General features: G+C 36.9%; 1 non-coding gene across 1 annotated transcript; it reads left to right on the top strand.

The window, feature by feature from the left end:
• Positions 1–11,209: 11,209 nt before the first annotated feature.
• On the top strand, positions 11,210–11,316 carry LOC128287561 (small nucleolar RNA R71). Its single transcript, XR_008278261.1, has one exon. It is a non-coding gene; the product is annotated as a small nucleolar RNA R71 (small nucleolar RNA).
• Positions 11,317–12,041: the final 725 nt, after the last annotated feature.

Below are 12,041 nucleotides of genomic sequence, written 5' to 3' on the forward strand. Positions count from 1 at the left end.
AGTTCATTAAACAAAATATGACTTTTGCTTCATTTTACTCATCTTTGCCGAAAAAGCCAAAAAAAAGAGAAAAAAAAAGATTTAGGGTTCGGCACATTGATTTGGTGATTAAAGTATGGATTTTGTTCAGTTTCTAATGATTTCTACGTTTTTGTAATCGTTGCACTGTACTCTATCTAGCCCATGTCTGAATTTTGGAAATTGTTGATGATTTTGAGTCGAGCCATTTATGAAATTATGAGTTTTATGAAGTTTGATGATAGGAAATGGAAGATATGTGTTAGATTACTAAGTTTTGTCTTTGAATTTTTGATGAATTTGAGTAATTTGGGCTAAATTGTGAAAATGATATTTTAAAGGACTAAAATGTGAAATAAATGAAATATGTGGACTTATATGGACACTATGAAAATTTGGCTAAGCATATGCGTAAGGAAATTTTGTGTATTTTGTGATTTTGTGAATTAGGGACTAAAATGTCAAATTGTGAAAATGTGAGGCTAATTTGTAAAATGCCCTAAATATGTGTTTTTGGATTGACTTGAATGAATGTGAGTTTGAATAAGTTAAATTTGAATTTATATAGATCAAGAACCAAAGAAAACAGAATTAGATCGGGGAAAGTCAAAAGTAGTTGAATTGCTGTTCCTTTCTGTTCATACCCGTACGAGGTAAGTCGATTTACAAATAAATGTGTTTTAAATTGAATTAGTAATATTTATATGCTATTGAACATTGAGGAATGGCTATATGAATTGAGCAAGAGATATCTGAGAAAGTATGGACAAAGTTTCGATGTCCGAAAAGTCCTCTACGAACCTTAGGAATAGTTAGGATACATATGTCATGATATAGGATCTGATATGTGTATCCTGTAAGATCATGTCTGGAACGTTGGCATCGACATATGATTTACGTCTAAGATTATGTCTGAGACATCGATATCGTATTTGATTTCGTGTAAGACCCTGTCTGGGAAAATGGCATTGATATTTGTTTACATGTAAGACGACGTCTGGGACATTGGCATTGTACGAGCTTTCCATGCAATCCGCGTATCCTTATGATTCCGAATGATTCAATGGGAATTTCGAGAAAAGAATGAATATATGAAATGTGTATTCGATTCAGGTACGTTTGAAATGTAGTTCAATGTTTGAGAATAAAAGGTAAATTCATGAAGAAATGATAATATGAGATATAAGTATAAGAAAATATGCCATATGTGCAAGTGAATTGAGTATATGAGAAATGTATATGAATTATGTGGTTTGTGATTGTATTTGACTATAGAGTATATGTAATTAGATGATGCTTATATGTTTTTATTGATAAGTTTATTTGTATATGGATTACTAAGCTTTTGAAAGCTTACTTTGTGTGTGTTTGTATTGTTTTATAGATATCGTAGCTGCCGGGAGCTTGGGGATCGTCAAGGATCATTACCACACTATCGAACCTTAATTTGGTACCTTTTGACATTGTGAATATAAGAGTTTGGCATGTATAGGCTAAAAGTATTTGGATATGTTTTGTAATGTATATATCATGCCATGTGATATGGCTAGTTGTGTTTGAACTTATGGTTTGATTTTGATATATGATATGTGATGTAAATGTACCATTATGATGTGCATTTGGTTGGCCAAAAGAAATGATCAATTTGGTAAGTTTTGGTATGTGCATATTTTAGAATTGGATAAGAATTTGGCGAATGGTATGTATTAAGGTTATAAACCATATGTTTTGGTATGGTTTTGGCCTATAGAATGACATGAATTGGTACGTGTCATGAACATAATGTTGGTTGATAATGATATGATATGAATGTTGAATGTTTTGATTGTGAAATGGTTGAAATTTTATATGCAATTGGTGTTTATTTGGTGATCGTAGGGAGGATCCTTAATGGGTGGAAAATTGGCCTTGTAAATGGCCTATTTCACATGGGAAGGGACACGGGCGTGTGCCTCAGCCGTGTTGCTCAATGGCCATTTTGAAATGAGCCTGGGCAGACCACATGGATGAGTGCTAGGCTGTGCGGCCAAGTCAGTTTCGAGCACGGGCTAGACATATGGACGTGTGACTGACTGTGTGACCCAAGTTAGTAGGCTCCCTAATTTTCACACGGCCTAGCACACCGGCGTGTCTTCTGGCCGTGTGGACAAGTTAGTATGTATGCCCTGTTTTGACATGGCCTAGACACACGGGTGTGTCTAACATCATGTGAGGCACACGGCCTGTTCACACGAGCATGTGACCTGTACAACTTTGAAAAATGTTTAAGTATTGAAAAATTTTGTATAAGCTTGGTTTAGTCTCGGTCCCTTTCTAAAGCATGTTTAAGGTCTCGTTGACCTATGTAAGGGACTCTGTAATGATGTATGAAAATGTCAGAATGATGTTTGTGAATTATTTGTGAAATGTTCTGATTTTTCTGGTAATGCCTTTAACCCTAATCCGGCGATGGATACAGGTTAGGGGTGTTACATTTGGTTGGTACCAGAGCTATGGTTTAGTCAATGCTAGGACTAAAGTAACGTATGTGAGTCTAGCTATACATGTAATATTTATGAAATACGATAGCGTGATGAATTCTGACAATGAAAATGTGTTTTTATATAGTAAATGGATCCCAAACGAGCAGTAGCTGATGATGTCGAAAGTAATGCGCCTGCTCCCGTGCAAGGGACAGGTCATTCGATTCTAGACCGGTTACGAGTAGCCATGATGAATGATTGGTTCACCCAATACATTAGAACTAATTCGACTGTTCAACAACTTTGTAACTTCCTGTTATGACACAAGTTAACTCGCACCAGTTGAATAAGCCTCCGGTTGATAAAATTAGAAAATATGGGGCCGAAGAGTTCGGAGCTACCACTAGCGATGATTCTGAGAGAGCCGAGTTCTAGCTAGAGAATACGATAAGAGTATTTGATGAATTGTCATTGGATCTAGATGAATGCCTAAAGTGTGTCGTTCGCTTCTGAGAGATACGACCTATCATTGGTGGAAGACTTTAATACCCGTGGTTCTGAGGGAACGAGTTCCTTGGGATTTCTTCTAAGCTGAATTTTGAAAGAAATACATCAGTCAAAGATTCATAGATCAGAAACGTAAAGAGTTTCTTGAACTTAAGTAATGTCATATGCCTGTTTGAGTGAGAATTTGTAAGACCGAGTCAGTATGCTCGAGAATGTGTATCTACTGAGGCAATAATGTGTAAAAGATTTGAAGATGGTATGAATGAAGATATTTTTTTGTTAGTAGAGATTCTTGATATCAAAGAATTTGTAGTGCTTGTTAAATGAGCACGTAAAGCTGAAGAGCTCGGGAAAGAGAAAAGGAAAGCTGATTCAGAAGCTAGAGAAGTGCAAAAGAGATCATCGAGCAAGCCATTTCAATCTGCATCAAAGAAGTCACGAGATGATTATAGCCGTTTAAAGGCTAATATGGGACATCCGGGTAGAGATCGTGCTAGATCGTATTCTAGCTTCAGAGCTCCAACTACTTCCATTCCTAGTGTTAGAAATATCATATTTGATCGACCCGAGTGTAAACATTATGGTAAAAGACATCCTGAAAATTGTATACTGTATGATCGGGCTTGTTTCAAATGTGAATCTTTAGACCATTTTATCCGTGATTACCCCGAGTCTGTCGAGTAAGAGATTATGCAAAATCCAAAGGCAAGTGGTAGTACATCTCGTGGTAGACCTCCTAGAAATACGGGTAATGTGAGTTGTAGCTAGAAAAGAACTAAAGATACTATTGTTCGATCAGAGGGTCGTGCACCTGCCAGAGCCTACGCCATTTGAGCTCGTGAGGAAGCTTCGTCTCCAGATGTTATAACTGGTATTTCACACTTTATGATACTTCTGTGATTGCTTTGGTAGATCCTGGATCAACACATTCGTATATATGCATGAATTTAGTATCCAGTAAGACTTTGCTTGTAGAGTTTACTGAATTCATGATTAAAGTATCAAACCCCCTAGTTAAAAGTGTTTTAGTTGACAAAGTATGCAAGAACTGTTTGTTAATGTTTCGAGACATTTGTTTTTCGGCCGATCTGAAGTTATTGCCTTTTACGAGTTTGATATAATTTTGGGTATGGATTGTCTAATTTTCCATGATGCTATTGTGAATTTCAAATGAAAAATAGTTGATTTGAGATGTACGAATGATGAAATAGTTTGAATTGAATCTAGTGATTTAAAAGGGTTACTGGCTGTGATTTCGTCAATGAAAGCTCTGAGTATTGTGAGAAAAGGGTTATTAGTTGTGATTTAAAAGAGAGTTGAATCAGTGCCTGTTGTCTGTGAATTCCTTGATGTGTTTCTTGAAGAACTTTCGGGATTATCTCCGATTCGAAAAGTTGAATTTGGCATTGAATTAGTACCCGAGACTACTCCGATTTCAATAGCTCTGTATAAAATGGCTCTGATCGAGTTAAAAGAATTAAAGTCTCAGTTCTAAGAGTTGACCAATAGAGGGTTTGCTAGACCGAGTTTTTCCCCTTGGGGTGCACTAGTTATGTTTGTGAAAAAAAAAGATGGTACGATGAGAATGTGCATTGATTATCGTCAGTTGAATAAAGTGACTATCAAGAATAAATACCCTCTGCCTTGAATTGATGATTTCTTTGATCAATTGAAATGAGCTACCATGTTTTCGGAGATAGATTTGAGATCAGGCTATTATCAGTTGCATGTAAAAGACTCAGACATTCCAAAAACTGCAGTCAAAATGAGGTATGACCACTATGAGTTCTTAGTTATGCCTTTCAGATTGACTAATGCACCTGCTATCTTTATGGATTTTATGAACAAAATTTTCAGACTGTATTTAGATTGATTTGTTGTCGTATTCATTGATGACATATTGATTTATTTGTGTAATGAATCTGAGCATGCCGAGCATCTGAGAAAAGTATTACAGACTTTGCGTGATAAGCAATTATATGCGAAGTTTTGCAAATGTGAATTCTCGTTATGAGAAGTTGGTTTTCTGGGCCATATTGTATCAGCATCAGGTATCCGAGTTGATCTGAGAAAAATTTTAGCTATTTTAAATTGGAAGCCTCCGAGAAATGTCTCCAAAGTCCACATTTTTTTGGGACTTGCCGGCTATTATAGACGGTTTGTAAAAGGCTTTTCTATTATTGCAACTCCATTAACGAAACTGCTTCAGAAAGATGTGAAATTTGAATAGTCTGAAAAGTGTCAGGAAAACTTTAATTAATTGAAAGCCCTATTGATTGAAGCTCTAGTGTTAGTACAACCCGAATTGGGTAAAGAATTTTTGATTTACAGTGATGCTTCATTGAATGGTCTGGGATGTGTTTTGATGCAGGAAGGCAAAGTCATTGCTTATGCTTCGAGACAGTTAAAGCCGCACAAAAGAATTATCCAACGCATGATCTTGAGTTGGTGATTGCGTGATTCGTAACAAGTAATAAATATTTATAATGAAGATCAAACCTAGACTAACTATTATCACAACGAACAGGCAAGCGCAACTATCGAACAATATATAGTAATGGCAAGATCGGGATATCGTACCCAAAGGAACCAAAAGTACTAGCAATAACTATCTTTTTATTATCTAGCCTAAGAATAAAAGGGTTTGTTTTAATTAACTAATTATTTAAACTAAGAACGCACAGAGAAAAAAATTGGGGAACTGCTTTTGGGAAAATCGATTGACTTGAGACAATACCTAAGGAAAAATCCACCTAGATTTTACTTGTTATTCTGGCTCCGAATTGGATGATTTATTCATCCAACTTGTTCCGTAGAGATCCCTAAGTTATGTTATTATCCCTATTCAAGACTAATAATGTCTAATCCCTAGATTGAAAAACCAAGACTTTTCTCTAATCAACACTCTAGGGTTGCATTAACTCGATCTATGGATCCCCTTATTAGGTTTCACCCTAATCCGACGAAATCTTGTCACCCTATTTTTAGGCGCGCAATCAACTCTGCTTAATTCTGGCAAATGTACTATTAGACAGGGTCTATTCCTCTTCTAAATAAGAGTGTGTCTTGAATCAATATCTTGGGATATCAAAACAAGAATTAAGAACACATAATTAAGAACAAGTTAAATATTTATCATACGATTTAGAAAATAATAACAAGATTCATCTTAGGTTTCATTCCCCTTAGGTATCTAAGGGGTTTAGTTCATAACTAAATAAGAAAATATCTCAGAAGAATAAAGAATACAAAACATAAAGAAAACCCAAAACTCCTGAAGGGGAATTGAGGGGAGATATTCAGTCTTGATAATGAATCCAGTTTCTGAGATGGATCAATCGGCTTCCTTGGGGTAATTCCTTACCCTTCTTCTCTGTCTCCCCTTTTATCTACCTCTAGTGCGTATTTATAGGCTTTGGAATGCCTAGAAACCCTCCAAAATGGCATTTTCTGAATTGGACTTAACTTGGGCTCATCAGGGACACGCCCGTGTGACACGACCGTGTGATGTGATTGCTAGGCCGTGTTCGATCCGTTAAATATCACACAGCTGTGTAGGTCAATGGCCAGGAATCGTGAAAGCCTTGGTCGACACCCTCGGAAGACACGGGCGTGTGAGCTGCCCGCATGGCAAGGCTTAGGCTGTGTCATCTTCTCGATTGGTCCATTTTGTCCCTTTTTGGCTCATTTTTGGCTCATTTAGACTCTTGGTGCTTTACTGAGTACAAAACATGGAATTAAAGCATTAGAAGCATCGAATTCATCAATTCTAATGAGAAATCATCTATAAAATGCATTAAACAAGGGGTAAAAATATGTATAATTTACATTTTATCAAATACCCCCACACTTAAGCATTTGCTTGTCCTCAAGCAAAATTCTCAACTCATAATCAAAATAAATCCTTCTCAACTTATAATTTCTATCAATAATATCTCAAATTAATCCATAGGTAATCATACATTGAGAATTTAACTAAAAGAACATAAAAGTTTCAATCATTCCAAGTTGAGCATTTTATCTCGAAAATATAGGTGTCTTCCCTCATCTAAGTAATTACCTTTAATTCAGAATATCACATAGTTTTACATCCTCACTAAAGATTCACTCAAATCACTCGAGGTGTTTTAAGGAGAATAAAGGAAGCACTCGATAGTCAATAATGGAAAGTCATTACCATAGGCTTGCATGAAAATCAAATCTCCACCACTTTAATTTTAAGATGATACATCAATCAAAAGGTCTTTAGAGAGTTGTAATGAGGCTTGGTTAGGGGGTGTGGTCACAAGCTGAAAGAAAGGGTTAGAATCCAGATTGATTTGAAAAGTTTCCTAACTAGAAAAAGAGTTAATCTTCACTTGCGTACAACAGAGCTTCTCTCAGAATATGAAATTACAGATATGCATACATAGTTGTGTTTTTTTTTAAGAACAAGTTAAATAATATAAACTAAATATCAAGAACAAAACATAGCTAGGCAATCCATTCAACTCCAATCTCGACAAAAATATGGAATAATTTAGGGGATTTCAACAATAATGGGTTAAAGGTTAATATTAAGGGTAATACAAGAACTGGTTTGTTAGGCTCAAAGGGGTTTACTAGGGGTTAATCGTGGAGGTAGGCTTTTCATGGAATGAGTGGGTTAATCCTAAGTGCCTTAATCATTTTGATATATCAAATCAAATGATGTGGTCTCGACATGCATAATCAAGCAGGTTCTAGGATAACAGTTCAATACTGACACACTCAAAGCAATAATAAAAGTGAGCATGAAAGGATGGATAGATGCTCAAAAGGCTCAAAAATCTCACAAAAAATTATGGCTTTTTGATGTTTAGACTCGTGAATTCTAATTCAAAATAATACCTAGACTTGGGGAAACAACCTATAATTTAATTTCTTAAAAATCAACTTATCATGCTTGATTCTCTAATGTCTTAAAGTTTAAATAATCAATGCATAAATCCCTATGTTTTAATTCAAGATATATCAATCAAAATCATAAATCAATTAAAATTTATCCTAAATATGATATGCAAGTTTTTCATGAGAACAAGGTGATTATTCAGGGATCTTTTTCTTATAGTGAAATAAATACCCCTCACACTTAAGATGTACATTGCCCTTAATGTACAATGATAGATGTTAGAGAATAAAAATAAGATAGGGAGAGAAGTGAAACTTCCTGTATGATGAATTCCTCAAACTTAGAGTTTTGGAGAGTGATCGGTTTGAGAGTGGAGGAGGATACTCCGGCAGTCGTAGAGGTTCATTAGGCCATAAGTCCTGCGCTAAAAGAATATTATATCTAGTGGTAGCTATGGTCGTGGTCGAGCAGGACATGCCAGTCATGGGGAACCTTCCCCGGTGGAGTTGTTGTTCCTATGTGATGATGAGCTTAGGAGTTCTATATAACTGTGATAAAATCAGGAACTTTTTAGGAGATATTAGGAAGTATAAGGATTCGAAAAGAAATAACTGAAATAAAGAATAAAAATAAAATTCTAAAATCGAATAAAAATAATAGAAATAGTTTCAATAATAAGTAAAAACAAAAAATAATAAATAAATATTTCTAAACATCTTCATCGCTGGATGGTTCACGAGGCGGGATTGGCAATGAGATGGGAAGGTGCTGACAACTCTGCTGTAGAGTAGCATCAACATTATCAAATTGTTGAAAACACTGAAGCTCGAATCATGTGAGGTGCTCAGAGATGTTAGCATATGAAGCTGCCACATGAACTGGATGAGAGGGTAGTGGTGGCTGAGAATAGGGATCAAGGAGTGGAGAAGGGGAGATTTCGGCTAGGGTTTTTGAAAGGAACAAGAAAATGAACAGTGATTTGCTTATATAGGGAAGGGACACACGGCCTAAGGCCACGCCCATGTACTTATGAGGGTGAGCCCGTGTGTTTCGAATTTTGCAATTTTAGGTCGTGCTTGGCTATTCTCCCACGCCTGTGTTCTTGGGCGTGTGTGGTACATGGCCATATCGCACGGCCATGCCTAGCGTTGTTCGCTTCTCTCCCGCCCATGTTAAGGTACCACGCCCGTGTATTGTTATCCACGGCTTAACGGTACGGGCGTGTCTCACGTCCGTGTCGAAGAAATAGAATTGAGCCTTGTCCCTGGCACGCCCGTGAGTTTCCAATCCCACACCCGTGTATGTATGAAGTTCACCCACGGCCATGTCGCACGGCCGTGGGGATTTATCGCATCCCATGTTTTGGGGAAATCATTTACCCTGTTTTCGTAAGACTGTATCGCACGGCCGTGTTTCCCTCCTTGTTGGGCACACGGCCTTAAGAACAGCCGTGTTACCGGCCGTGTAGTGCTGGGAACCTGTGCTTCAAAGACTAAGTTAAAGATTCGAAGTGTTAGAAATTAAAAATAAAGATATCAAAATATGTTAGTGCTCGGGTTGCCTCCAGAGAAGCGCTTATTTATAGTCTAAGCTCGACTTACCTCTCCGTTGATTTATCATGGTAGTTTGAGGAGTTCATATTCCTTTTTCCTACTGTCAATCTTAAAATAAGGTTTAATCGGATATTGTTTACCTTAAAAGTGCCGAACTTGGGATGACTCACCTCAACCGTACCGAATGGGAAAATACTGAGTACCGTAAGAGGGATTTCCTCATTTGGTGGGGTAGTGACAATGTGGGGATCTATGGCATCCAGTAAGACTTTATCGCCAACCTGAAGTTGATTAGGAGAGGTATCGGGCTTGTTTTGGTGTAGTTTCAGTTTATCATATGTTCTCAGTTTGTGTGCTCGCCATTTATCTAGCTCCTCTATTTGAAGCCTTCATTCCTCATGGGTGTCTTTTTTCTCTACATGATAGTAGTGCACTGTCTCCGTTGTCTTGGTTTGAGGAGGTTCTTGCAAGGACGATTGAGTATTAGTTTTATCATCGACAGGTTTTATAGCATTATCTAGAGTTTTAGAGGTTTTGACTGAGTCGTGTGCTTGAAGTGTTACTGTGTTGTCACCTGCACGAAGTGTTAGCTCTCCTGTGCCTACATTAATGATGGTTCTGGCAGTTGCTAAAAAAGGTTGTCTTAAAATTAAAGGTACCTCGTTATCCTCATCCATATCTAAAACGAAAAAGTCTACTGGGTGAATAAATTTATCAATTTTAATGAGAACATATTCAATAATACCCTTAAGAAATCTAACTGTTAGAAGTTCCTTTAAGAATTTTGCTGAGTTGGGCATCTACGAAAGAACTTCAATAAAGGGTAAGTTAATATGTAATTTCTTTAAGAGTTTGACAAACTTACCGAATTGTTTACCTGTTTCATCTTCAATAAAGGGCAAGTCTTTCATCATCACTTTAGGATATGGCACATGAGGTTCATGATTCGTACTTACCTATTTGGGGTCATTATTGTTTACCTCTTCTCGTCCTTTGTTCATTGCATTGTTTTGTTGTATTTCAGGCTCGGGTGTAATAAGTCCGTCCTTATTTTGAGTGCTAATTGCATTGAGATGTTCCCTCGGATTAGGTTCAGTATTACTTGGTAAGCTACATTGTGGTAGTTCAGAGATTAGTTTGGACAGCTAGCCTATCTGAGTTTTGAGTCCTTAGATCGATGCTTGTTGATTCTTAAGTGCTGTCTCAGTATTTTGGAAACGGGTTTCTGACACTGAGATGAATTTAGAAAACATCTCTTCAAGTTTGGTTTCTTCTCTTGTTGATAAGGTGGCTGTTGAAAACCCTGAGGATTTTATGTCTTTTGATTCCCTTGACCACCCTAGGAGAAATTTGGGTGGTTCCTCCAACCTGCTTTATAAGTATTACTGTATGGGTTATTTTGAGATTTAAAGTTATTGTTACCCGTATAGTTGACTTGTTCTTCTTCAGTTGTATGATTGAAGGGTTGGTATTCTGTATGTACACCTCCGCCACTTGAGTCACACCTTATTATTGGATGTACCTGCATAGAACCAAGTAAACCGTCAATATTTTTATTGAGAAGTTCTACCTGATTAGAGAGCATGGTGACTGAATTGATGTTATAAATGCCTGCTATTTTTGTTGGCTTAGTCCTCATAACTTGCCACTGATAGTTATTCAGTGACATCTCCTCTATAAATTCATAGGCATCTTCCGGCGTTTTATTGTTGATGGTTCCGCCAGCAGCTACGTCAACCATTTGCTGAGTCGAGGGATTCAGACCATTGTCGAATGTTTGTACTTGAAGCCAAAGCGGTAACCCATGGTGAGGGCACCTTCTTAGTAAGTCCTTGTATCTCTCCCATGCATCTTAAAGTGTTTCTAAATCCATCTGCACAAAAGAAGAGATATTATTACATAATTTAGCCATTTTAGCCTTTTAGTAAAAATTTCTCAGTCATTTGTTCCCAAGTAGTGATAGACCCTCGTGGTAACGAGTTCAACCACTGTTTAGCTTTGTTTGTCAGTGAAAAGGGAAATAACCGAAGATGAATGGCATCATCAGAAATGCCATAATTTTGAATGTATCGCAAAATTCCAGGAAATTTGCTAAGTGAGCGTTGGGATCTTCATCCTGCAAACCATCAAACTGAACAAACTGTTGTATTATCTGAATAGTGCTAGGTTTTAATTCAAAAGTATTTGCAGCTACAGCAGGTCTAACTATGCTAGATTCAGTTCCTGTTAAAGAAGGTTTAGCATAATCATACATAGTACGTGGAGCAGGATTTTGATTAGCAGCAATTGCAAGAGGTAGCTGATTGCCTTGGTTTTCAGCCATCTCGTCAGTTGGGGTTTGAGTATCTTCTTCTCGCTCGTTCTCCGTGTATCGTAAGATACGCCTTATTTCTCTTTGATTTTTACGAATTGTAAGATCGATTTCTTTGTCAAAAGGTAATGGTCCTGACGGGTTTCTTCTAGTCATAAACTATAAAAACCTGCCAAAAGAGAGAAAAAGTAAATTAATAAATAATAAAATAAAATAAAATTTTAAGAAAAATAAATGGCTAAAGTAATAAAAATTTAGTGTTCCTAATATTTCAGTTCCCCGGCAACGGAGCCAAAAACTTGATGCGTGATTCGTAACAA

Source organism: Gossypium arboreum, chromosome 13 (genome assembly GCF_025698485.1).
Source record: "Gossypium arboreum isolate Shixiya-1 chromosome 13, ASM2569848v2, whole genome shotgun sequence".
Lineage (NCBI taxonomy): Eukaryota > Viridiplantae > Streptophyta > Magnoliopsida > Malvales > Malvaceae > Gossypium > Gossypium arboreum.